The sequence below is a fragment of the Orcinus orca genome, chromosome 13 (assembly GCF_937001465.1).
Source record: "Orcinus orca chromosome 13, mOrcOrc1.1, whole genome shotgun sequence".
Taxonomy (NCBI): Eukaryota; Metazoa; Chordata; class Mammalia; order Artiodactyla; family Delphinidae; genus Orcinus; species Orcinus orca.
In genome coordinates this window covers 41,026,246-41,038,527 of record NC_064571.1, presented here as the reverse complement: position 1 = coordinate 41,038,527, position 12,282 = coordinate 41,026,246, and positions in this window count along the sequence as shown.

Below are 12,282 nucleotides of genomic sequence, written 5' to 3'. Positions count from 1 at the left end.
AAACGTCCCCATCCACATGTTTTCCAGGAGGTTTTACCCCTATGACAATGTCCACTTTGGGGCTTGGGGTTTGTTTTGTCTGGACTGTGGGCAGTACCACCTCACAGAAGATAGTGAGTAGACAACAATGGAAAGTGAGCTGAGAGTAATAGGAAGGCTGTCCCCACAAAACTACTCTTACCTGAGCTTTGTCACTGACAAACTCCTACCACTAATAAATAATAGTGGTAAGAATCATAATGATAATAGTTACTACCATTTACTGAGCAACCACTATGGGCAAGGAACTTTGCAAACATTCTTTCAGATCCTCACCACAACCCTGAAAAAAAAATTCACAGGTTTTAAATCACTTAGCATCTAAATGCTAAGCAGTTAGACGTCAGAGTTGAGGTTAGAATCAAACTCTTCTTATGTGTATTTATTCATTTTCTTTTATGTATGTGTGCCTCGATAAACTATTTTTTAATAAAAGGTGAGAATTTGTTTTGTATACTTTTTGTCCCACTTAACACTGTATCATGAACATTTTCCCATGTCCTTAAGTTTTCAGGGAGAAAATACTATTTTTAAAGGTGGCATAGTATTCCATTATCAAGCAGACTTATCCTACCCTTATTATTCAGCATTTAGGCTGTTTCCAGGGGTTTTGCTATCATAAATTACACTGTGATAAGCATCCATGTACATACATCTGTCATCACATCTCTGACTATTTCCTTAGGATAAGGCCCTAGAAGTGGGACTACAGGGTCAAATAAGCAAATGTTTTTAATGCTCCTTATGCATGTTGCCAAATTGCTTGTACCAATTCATACTCCCAAGGAGATAAACACTTAAATCCAAAAGCAAAGGGAGTTTTAAAATGTGAGATAAGCTAGCACCTTGTTTAAAGGAACAACTCCTTAAGTTCCCTGCAAAGGCCCTCTGAAAACCCCTGTGAACCAATGGCTGAGGATACATTGTTCCACCTTCCTGACTGGCTGGTTAAATTCCCAATGTCCCAGATGTCATTTCACTTACAACTGTAGGAGGGGATTGGGTGGGGTAAGAGGGGAGATGGAAGCATTTGCATGATAATAAACCTGAAACTTAATAATCATGCTTTTACAGAACGTGTATATGGTTCTTTCTTGAGGCAGCTTTTCCAGAATTGGATGACCTTCTCCAAGGGGATAAGGATATTTTTCCTTGCCAGATCTTAAGCTAGGGCATTGAAATTATTTCTATACACATACACAAAAAGGAGGGAGCTGAGATGCAAATATTTAGTCACCCAAAGAGAGGAGAAAAGATATCACAGTGGCATTAATTATCTAGATAGTACTAAAGGCCAAACGAAGATTCAGGGAAAAAAAATTTTAATTGTTAAAATTCTCCACCCCAATTTGTTATGCACTGACATAGTCAAAGAATCACTGGCCTATTTTAACCTTTGAACATTTCCATTTTGCTTTTGTAAATAGGGAGAGAGAAAGGAAAAGACTATTCACAAAGACAATGGTGGAAGGATGGCTATGGGAGAGACACAGAAACAGAGGAGGGGGAAAAGGCTATTTCAGTTCTCTGTAGTTACTTGGGTTTTCACACCATAGGCTAGGTCTTAAGAAATGGAAGTCAGGGGCTTCCCTGGTGGCGCAGTGGTTGAGAGTCCGCCTGCCAATGCAGGGGACACGGGTTCGTGCCCCAGTCCGCTGAGGAGCGGCTGGGCCCGTGAGCATGGCCGCTGGGCCTGCGTATCTGGAGCCTGCGCTCCGCAACGGGAGAGGCCACAACAGTGAGAGGCCCGTGTACCGCAAAAAAAAAAAAAAAAAAAGAAATGGAAGTCAGCTTCACACACAGGCCAGGTAGGACAGGGCCTGGCTGGTGTGGTATTAAGAGGCCAAGAAGGTTTCGGTATTTTGCTATTATTTGAAACGCCTTGCACTGGTCAGGGCAGGCCAACTGCTGTAGCAAACAACCCCAATATCAGTGGCCTAACACAATAAAACAGTATTTTTCACTTATATCACAGTCTAATGCAGGTTATCCAGAGGGTGGCAGATGAAGGAGGGCCTACCTCACACTGTCATTCAGGGGCCCAAGGAAACGTGAACTAAACCAAGACCACATCATTCTCATCCATCCAACTGACAAAATTTGAATTTTTACAACAAAAAAATAACTGTATATACATTGTATGATCCAAACAGATTTTAGAAATTATAAAATCACTGCTCAGAGTTCTGTGCCACCAAAGCATAGAGAGAAGGAAGGCCCAAGTAAGAAAAGCTAGGAGAGAAGTAGAATTAAATAAAAGGGAAGAGACTTGAGGGAACCACCTACATTGCTCCCCAACTCAGAAGAAGTTCAGAAGAAAATGAGTCCAAGCCCCAGAAAGAAGCTGTCACATCCCTACAAAGAGCAGCTACTGGCAACAGGGAATAGTTCTGCCAATATAGGCTCTTTTAGACTCTTGCAGCCACTCTCAGAAGCCTCCCTCTAAGAATAATCACCTAAATCAGGACATCTTGGATCCTGGGCATGAAACATGCATACTCAGCTCTTAAGTCTCCTGCTTTCTTACGGTCACATGTTTCTTACTTAGCAGCCCAGTCAGAGCATCAGTTTTGGAAGGGAGGTTACTTATTCCTAGGCCTAGGGTGAGGGATGGGAGGGTATGTGAGAACTTGGGCAGAGGCTCACCATAGTCCCATCAGACTCGTACGGATCATGCCTCCTGCACTGGGCAGGTGAATGTTGGACTAGGAGGTTGTGGTGAGCAAGAGGTGGTTTCAGGGACATTTGGTGCAAGATCAATTAGACCAGGGCCAAAATAGCCTCTGGGATAGGAAGTGTCTTAGTAACATAGGCCTGGGGCCTGGGGGGAGAAGACATTTCATCACTTAAATTTCAATATTTGTCTAACAGAGCCCTGAAGAGATTTCCAGGGAATACATAATTGCCAAGAGAAACTGGAGATTTCTAGAAGGTTCCTGTATCTCTCAGTGATATCTTCACTGGCCCTGGCTGAGCAGCACCTTCACGCTAAGTTGGTGGACACTGTCCTTCTCGGGGTGACCACCTCGCCCCAGTTTGCCCAGGACTTTGCCAGTTTTAAAACTGTCTCAGTCTCAGGCAAACCAGCATAGTTGTTCGCCCTAGTTCTTCTACACAATTTTGCTGACTGCATCGACCAGGAGCTGTTTTACCTAAAATGACAAAGGATTTGTACTGAACCACTGACATCCTCGTCTAGAGGAGTCCAGATAAGGGCAGGTGAGGGCCACTGTCTGCCTGTGGCACAAAGCAGCATTATCTATACCCTGAGGATGGGAGACTCGATTTACAACTTTAGCCTCTACTCACAGACTTGGGAGGGAGCGTGAAGATAATCTAATACAACCATCCTGGATGGCACATAAGGAAATGGAGATGGAGAAATCTTAAGGGACTCTCTTAAACCTACACAGCAGAACTGTCCAGGGCCAAGGCTTCTTTTGCAATCTGGCACTCTTTCCACCATACCACACAAGTCCGTCACTAGAACACCCAAGCAACTGAATTAATGGGTCCTAAGAGATGAACCTGGACATCCCTCTCAAATCCTATGAGATGTATTCCCATAGTCACCACCAGTGGCAAAGGAGAAGATGGTGGCAGCAGCCTTCTCTTGGGGAGAAGTGTGGTGGATAAGAGGCGATACCACCTTGAGCCTCCTTATCCTTCTGGGGCTCCACCTCCAGCCTCCAACCTCTCCTGACCAACGTCAGAGGCCCACAACACCCTGCGCTCTCATCCCATCCTAACTCCTTGGGGTTATCCAGGGATGGTAAACAGGCGAAAAGAGGGGGAGGGGTGGGCTTGGGGAGTAGTAAGTCCATCACCACAACCGCCTCCCTGAGCATCTCTTTAAAGTTTATTTGCAACTTTTGAGAAGCCGAACAAAATACCTTTTTCAGGTTGACTCCACAGAAACGTCATTTTTGTTTTCAGAAATCAAGCCAGTGGCCAAGCAACTACTTCTTCAACCAATGAAGCACCTTCTTTCAAGTGTCTTCTTTTTAAACTGAACAAAAACGGTTTTGATCACACACAGAAAGGAGTGTGCAGCTGGTAATACATGCCCCTTGGGAACACAGGGCTTTTAAAATCATTACTCTTATGGCTTTTCCCATTATTATTTCAGATTTATTAAGCCTCAGCTGTCTAGATGTACCTGTAGAAAGGTAATTTGGGTTGGGTATCATTTTAGGAAGCATATGGAAATTGCCATCAAAGAGTAATTATTTTATATTCTCACTCCTCCCAGTTCTCTTTCTGGACTTAGAGATGGGCACTATTGAGACAGATGGGAGTAACACAATGCAGGTTACTTCTACCCCCTCCAATACTGGGGGATTGAAAAGCTACTTCAGGTAGATATGTTTCAACCCAAAAGGCTGTGACATTGAGAAGTTAAACCATCCATTCCTGTTTACCTCTGCACCTCACTCTTTCCCAAGACATACCTTGTTCTAACTATCCTCTCTATTCTCTGCCCCTGAAAATCTTTTCCACGCTCTGAGACCCAGCTTAAGATCCAAGCTAAATGACCTTTAACAAGTCACTTAACTAGTTCAAGCCTCAGTTTCTTTATCTGGAGAATGGCAATAATACTACATGGATCAGAGGAGCAAATGACATACACATAAGAGGAGCTCAAAAACAGAGCATGCCCTTTACCTTCACCAAGTGCCCAGTGAGAGGGCATTCATTTATTGTCTTAACCAGTTTGCATTCCAGAATCTTCTTTTTTAAAACAATGTTCATGCCATATTTTAACCAGTGGTCTACCATATTTTGATTAGGACTAAGTGTGGCCTATCAATTGTTAAAAAGTTTCCAGAAACCAAAACTAAGTCCTGTAGCAAAAAGGCACGTGGAGGTCATGGTGTAGGTACGTGCTGGTGTGCCTTCTCATATGAGAAGGAAAATTCCCAAAACCTATTACAGGAAAATGTTTGCGTCACCTGCCATGGCCCTGCTGTAATTCATTGTTATTTTCCTCGAAATACCTCATACTGTACTGCATGTAGGAAGACATGTGGGCACTCCATTTGTGTTTGTAAACTGAATTATAGCCATGGTTGCAAAGTGTTGGGAATTTAACTAGTTGGGGTGGGAGGGAAATGTTTTCAAAAGCCATTTAATTCTTTGTGCTCTAAACTATATTTCAGTAAAACAGAACTCCATAAGATCACCCAAAGCTGCCGCCACAACAGCCCTGGCCCAAGGATTGTTGAATGGTGTCCTATAAACCCTGCCTCATAAATACTCCCAGCCTAATGAACCCACGCCCCCAAAGAGCCCCTGAACTGGTCTACTAACCCCAATACATGTTAAATTTATTATTTCTAAACAAGACAAAAGACCCGATTGGATTATTTCCTTTAAAAAAAAAAAAAGGCACTCCTTTCCTGACCAAATTGAGACCTTGAGCTGGTTTATTTGCGCCTACTTGCCCGTCATTTAAGCAAAACCTCCTTCTATAACTTCCCTGGCGTTTTTAAGAATCGCCTTCCTTCCCTGACTGGCCTAAGCCTACTCCTCTCACCACGGATTGTTCACAGCTGAGACAGCCATTCACTGATTCTTCCTATGGCTACACCAGGTGACTTCCTACCTGGACGCCCCTGAGCTGTGTTCTCTCAGGTTACCCTCCCAGGTTCTCCCCTGCAGGGAGAGTCACATAGAATCTTAGAGTCAGAAATGACTTTGGAATTCATGTAGCCATTTTACAGATGAGGAAACTAAGGCCCAGAGAAGAAAATGAACTGAAAGAGCAGGGACTAGAGCCCAGGTGTCTTGACTCTGAATCCAGCACTGCGCCACCAAACACCCGGCCTGAAGGAGTCCCCAGCAGCCCCTCCCGCGGCACACAGTCCAGTGGGATCGCTTGTGAGGTCCAGGGATGTTGCCTTCAGTGCTGCCGGCCTGGCCTCCAAGCTGTCTGCCCATATAGGCTTCGTGTGGCCGCCACCCTCCATCGCCCATCGCCCTGCAGCCTCCAGGCTTGTCTCATAGGACTTCCCAGCACCGTGTGTTCTCGAGGGCAGACTCCTTCCTTCTTGGATAAAGTGAGACGTACAAAATCTGACAAACTAATCCATCTGGGGAAAGGAGACTAATGACTCCTCCTAGATAATCTGAGAATGTTAAAACACAGGCCTTCTAAAAAACAAACAAACAAAACAAGGCCTTCTGAAGGAAACGGCTTTCCTGTCCCGAGCAGCACAGTAATTTTAAAAGAAGGCATTTGAAACTTCAGGGGTGATGGAGCAAGCTGCCTGCCCTCTTAGAGGTAAGAGGTAGGAGCTGGCCAGGCCCAGAGGTGGCCCAGTGGATCAGGTGGTACGTAAATCCACCTGCTCTCTCAGCCTGCATGTGTCACCGGCAAAGCCCCCTTGAACAATTCCTGGGAAATAAAAATAGAATCTGGGTAATAAAATAACGTCTAACCTTGTTTTCCTTTGTGCCTCGTCTAGTTTCACTTGCTCAAAGTGGGCTGCATGTAGAGGCCTTGCTCCGGGCCCTTCAAACCAGAGCTCCCGGTAGGAAACGACTGCGACACCGCAGCTCGGCCGGCGAAGCGCTCCACATGACACTCAATTCAAGATGGCGGCAGCAGAGCGCGTGCGAGACGCTGCACCCCGCCCTGAGATCTGGAGCCGGGAGCAGCGCAGGCGCGCCAGCGCTGGGAGAACTCCGGCCCCGCCCCCCCGCTGACGAGATCCCTACAGAGCACCCCCGCGCATGGCCTTCTGGGCGGAGTATGGGCTCTAGAGCCTGAGCTCGCACCTCTCCGTTCTCGAATCAAAGAACAAAACTTCTGAACTAAACTCGGTCTCCTTCTATTGGCTAGACCAATAGAAGGTAGGAGGACCCTTCTTGGGGCCCAACTCAAAAGGGTCGATAACAAAGGGAATCACTGAGAACCGCAGATCAGTATCATAACCCCAAGGCTCACAATTCTCCCTCCAGGAACCGGGCTGTCCTCAATTCCCCTCACCTCACCATGGCAGCCTGAGCACGTTAGCACTTTCAGGAGCCACCCCCTACCCGACACATCACACTGGATCCAACACTTATCCCACCAAGCACCTAGCATGAGTCGAAACCCAGGAGTGGGCATGTCCAGAAAGGACAAGATTAAAAGCCCCAGGGAAAGTCTGCAGGATGAGTCCTAATCCCTGCCTATTCTCCTAACCAGTTCTGTGGCCCCTAACAAACCACTGGACTTCTCTGTGCCTCAGTTTACTCACAGGAAAAATGAGGCTAATGGCAATACCTGGGTAGCATGGGGACAAAATGAGAAAACTCTTCAACAAAGGTAAAAATAGTTTTCAAAGGTACGATTTTCTCATTACATTATTAGTAGTAATATAATTACTTCCTTGCCCTCCTCCCAGACAAATACATTTATTTGGAATCCTTTCAGAGAAGTCCCAGATTTACCAGGTAGTTTGTATGAATTAGGCTCTCCTCCTGCTTAAATTCTCTTGCAGTTAAGCCCAGCCTGTACCAATTGATGTTTTTATAAATAAGATAAAAAGGGAAGAAGATTTGACCAGGGCTCAGGACTCAGACAATGAAATCATTTGGTGAAAAACGAATTCCAATCACCTGCCTCCATCACCAAGCAAATGCATGCTGAACACCACCTGAAAGCAGGTTACAGCAAGATCCGAAGGTGTGGGGTCCTTGGCCTTGGTCTCAGAATGTAACTTCAAGTCCCTTCAGTTCTTTGCTTTTTCTTTTTTGTGGCTCTAAGAATATGAGAAGGAATTATTATATACGTGTGTGTGTATGTGTGTGTTTTATACCTTTTTAAAGCATATATTGACTTTGCCTCATCTTTTTTCTTTTTTCCGGGTGCAAAACATAGTGATTCTATATTTTTGTACATTACAAAATTATCACCACTCCTTTGTTTTTGAGGCCAGTTCTCGGCCTTCAAGTTCTTAAAGCCCAGTGGTGACCAGGCAAAACTCTTGCCCATGTTCCGTTTTAGCTCAGTACTCACACCTCTTCTGTCCACAGACTTGAACCTTCAGGGTCTGACAGGTGGGGAGTTCTTCAGGCAAAAGCTGTGATTATACCACCTGTGGCTTAAAGGCAAAAGAAGAGGGAATTCTAAATAAAAAAGAAATGACCACACAAATTAACAGACCAGGTGTGATTTAGAATCTCTCTTCCCTGATCCAGCCCGAGCACATCTTTGAAAGCCTGATCTGCTACTTTTCCTGACGGGCAGTATGGGCAACATGAAACTTTTAGAATGGTAAAAGTAGATTTCACAAACTAACAGTAAAGAGCCCGGCCCCAGTAGAGTACATTTTACCTGTCTTTGGAATGCCCCCATAACTTGAAGAGGCCCCACTTCTTACGCTTCCTTAATTCTCAGAAATTATTCAAAGGCGAGAATACAATTAGAGGGAGCAGCAAGCAGGGAATCTGATGATTCTTCCCAGTCTCCTCTCCAACAGAAATCTTCTAACAAAGCAAATGGCTCTGAGGGCGCAGTTCCTCTAGAAAGCACTCATATCAACCGCCAGCCTTAAAATGGACATAAATATCAGGTCGGTTTCACAGCCATTTATCCCATTCCTGGGATAAAACACATAAATAAACTGGAAATGGACACTTCTCCCACCCCAGGGAGGTGATCCCGCCCGCCCCAGGGCTCCACGCACACTCTCTCTTAGTAAAAGAAAACCAGCCCTCCTCTGGCGGAACCTGTCTGGGATGGTTTCGTGCTGTAGACTTGGGCCCCAGAGATCACCCTTCTGTCTCCACGGGCTGCAGACCCCTGGGTAGAGCACTTGCTTCTGGGCACTTTCCTTTCTTTCTGCCCTCTTCCATTTCCATGCCACTGTGTCTCCCACACCAGCCCTGCCCTTTACCGCAGCGGTCCCCAACCTTTTGGGCACCAGGGACCGATTTTGTGGAAGACAATTTTTCCACGGGCTCGGGGATGGGGGGGATGATTTCGGGATGATTCAAGTGCATTGCGTTTATTGTGCACTTTATTTCGATTGCTATTACATAGTAGTATATAATGCAATACTTATACAACTCACCATAATGCTGAGAGGAGGCAGAGCTCAGGCAGTAATGCGAGCGATGGGGAGCGGCTGTTAATACAGATGAAGCTTCGCTGGCCTGCCGCTCACTTCCTGCTGTGTAGCCCAGTTCCTAACAGGCCACGGACCAGGGATTGGGGACCCCTGCTTTACCCTGTGCTTTCTCTGCTTGCCTCGCCTCCTCTTTTACTTCTTCTTATTTTGTTGTTGCTGTTTGTTCTTGTTGTTGTTTTATATTTGGGTTTTGTTTGCCTGCTTTTTTTAAAGTTTTTCTTTATTGTGGTAAAATATATATAACATAATATTTAATCTTTATCATTTTAACCACGTGTAAGTGTACAATGCAGCGGCATTAACTACATTTACAATTCTGTGGACCCTTCACAACCATCCATCTCCAGAATTTGTTCATCATCTCCAATCTAAACTCTGTGCCCATTAAACAACTCCCCTCTCCCCTCCCCACAGCCCTTGGTAACTTGTATTCTGCTTTCTATCTCTATGATGTTGCCTGTGGTAGGTACCTCATATAAGCGGAATCATACAGTGCTTGTCCTTCTGTAACTGCCTTGTTTCACTAAGCATAATGTTTTCAAGGTCCATCCACACTGTAGCCTGTTTCAAAATTTCATTTCTTTCTATGGCTGAACAGTAGTCTATTGTGTGTACATAACACATTTTGTTTATCAATTCATCTCCTGATGGACACTTGGGTTGTTTCCACTTTTTAGCCATGGTGAGTAATACTGCTATGAACATGGATGTACAGATATCTGTTTGAGTCCCTGCTTTCAATTCTTTTGGATATATACATAGGAGTAGAATTGCTGGACCAAATCATAGCTACCTAGCACTGATGAGATGCTTCCGAAGTTTGTTCCAGGAGAGGACACTGAACCAACTTATTGCCTTGGAGGGAGGAAGAAGCAAAGCAGAGAACTTGAACTCATCAGAGAAACAGTGGTCTACAGATCTTACTTTATGCCATCCTCACATAGTACTGGAACGTCTACCCTGGGACCTGACTTGACTTGTAACTAGCTGTGTGATCAAACAGCTCTAAGCCTCAGTTTTCCAGTCCATGAAATGGAGGTAACAGCACGTGTTCTGCTTGTAACATATTACAGGGCTCCTGTGAGCATCAAATGAGAGAATGCTTGTGAACTGTTTTGTAGGCCAATAATTACACAAATGCAGCGGTAACAGTAATAAGAAAATGACTGGGAATCTAAACAGAATTACAGACCTTCATGAACTACTTGTGCCTCCTCCAAAAACCTGGGGCTGCTTCCCCAGCAATTCACTGCTATCATTTAAGCGTTTCTCTCAGGTGCCCAGCAATCATTCCTTCTGATCCCACAAGGCAGAGTCAAGCACCTAGGGCTCTCCTTTCCAAAGGAACCACCTGGAGAGATGGATCCTCAAAGGCCAAACAGGAAACTGAGGCTAGAACCTGGATCTGAACTATCGGAAAATCACGAGCATTTTAATCTGCACATTTGAAAGCATTCATTAACGATCCCATCCCCACGCCTTCGTCAATCCCCTGCGCATCTGAAAGCACTTAGATCAATCTGATGGTGTAATCTGAACTTTGAGAGCCTCATGAAAAGTATCTTCTTTGATTTTAAAAAATAGAAGAAAAATAGAAGGTACTTACTCCAGAGACCTGGATGCACGTGTGCTGTCCTGGTGATAACACAATGAGTAAAATCCATCCTGGGAGAGTAAATTATCCCACTGAAGGTCTTGCTGGCCCTTCCAAAGGGCCACTTACATCTGGGCATCTCTACAGAGAATTGTGTGCAGGCACTGTGCTCACTCCAGGGAAAGGTGCAACTGTGGGACAGGGACAAGTGGAGAGAGAAGACATTTAAATGTAATGCTCCAATTAATAAAGCCCTAGGAGACAAACTCCTGGTATATGAAATAACCTGGGTTTAAAAACAAAAAACAAAACCATCATTGAATAATGCAAAGTTGTGCTGTGCCTTTGCAGCTGCAAGACTAAAATACTTCCTTAGATGCTTCCACTCCTCTTGCTCAGGGTGAAGTAAACTGGGCCCCACTCATAGCTAAGAGTGGAGTCTTCAAAATTCATGTTCTGCACCCAGCCCTCTTCTCTGTTTTAGTTGAGTTTAGTTGAGTCTCTCGGCCCAGCCAAACCAAGACAGGCCCATCTCTTTACCTGTCCAGACTTGAGGATTGATTGGCTGGTTATTCTTTTTTTTTTTTAATAAATTTATTTATTTATTTATTGGCTGTGTTGGGTCTTCGTTGCTGCACGCGGTCTTTCTCTAGTTGTGGCGAGCCGGGGCTACTCTTCGTTGTGGTGTGCGGGCTTCTCATTGCAGTGGCTCCTCTTGCTGTGAAGCACGGGCCCTAGGCATGCGAGCTTCAGTAGTTGTGGCTCGTGGGCTGAGTTGCTCCGTGGCATGTGGGATGCGGGTTCTTCCTAGACCAGGGCTCGAACCCATGCCCCTGCATTGGCAGGTGGATTCTTAACCACTGCGCCACCAGGGAAGTCCTGGCTTGTTATTCTTCAACTCATTCACACTTAAGTGTTGCCTCAACCCAGACTTTGCAGTGTAAGCATTTTCTCTCCTAATTGTGTTATGAAAGGATTTTCATCTTATTAAAGGAATTTCAGGCATCGGCAAGTTAGTGGGAGCAGAGTTAGCCCAAGAAGCCCCTAAAATCATTGAAAGTTTACCTGGCCGGCCTTGGGGTCAGCAAGTTTAATCATCTAAGGTGGCCTGGGGGTTCCCTGTCCTTCACCCCTTTCCTCGCCTCCCTGTCTCCCTAACTTCTGCTCTCAAGGAGGCTGCTGACAGCATATTTCTGGAGAGGGCTAGGCAGGGGCAAACCACCCTTATGTTCAAAGCTTCTTCTAGGGCTTCAGCCAACACTGTCAGAGCAAATGTATCCCCTCAACAGACCCTCCATTCCCCCATGGGCTGGACGCCCGTTCCATCTCCAGCCAACATCAAGGTGACCTCAATGGTATCCAAGGTAGTATTTAACAGTGTGTCATGCTTGTGCCCTGACAACCTCCAATTTATCCCTATGCTTCCTATGATATTTTTTCCCTCTAATCAAAAAGATTTGACTCTTCCGGCCCCCCCACACACAAAAAAAATAAATGTTTGGAGGAACCCTTCTTCATTATACAAACCCT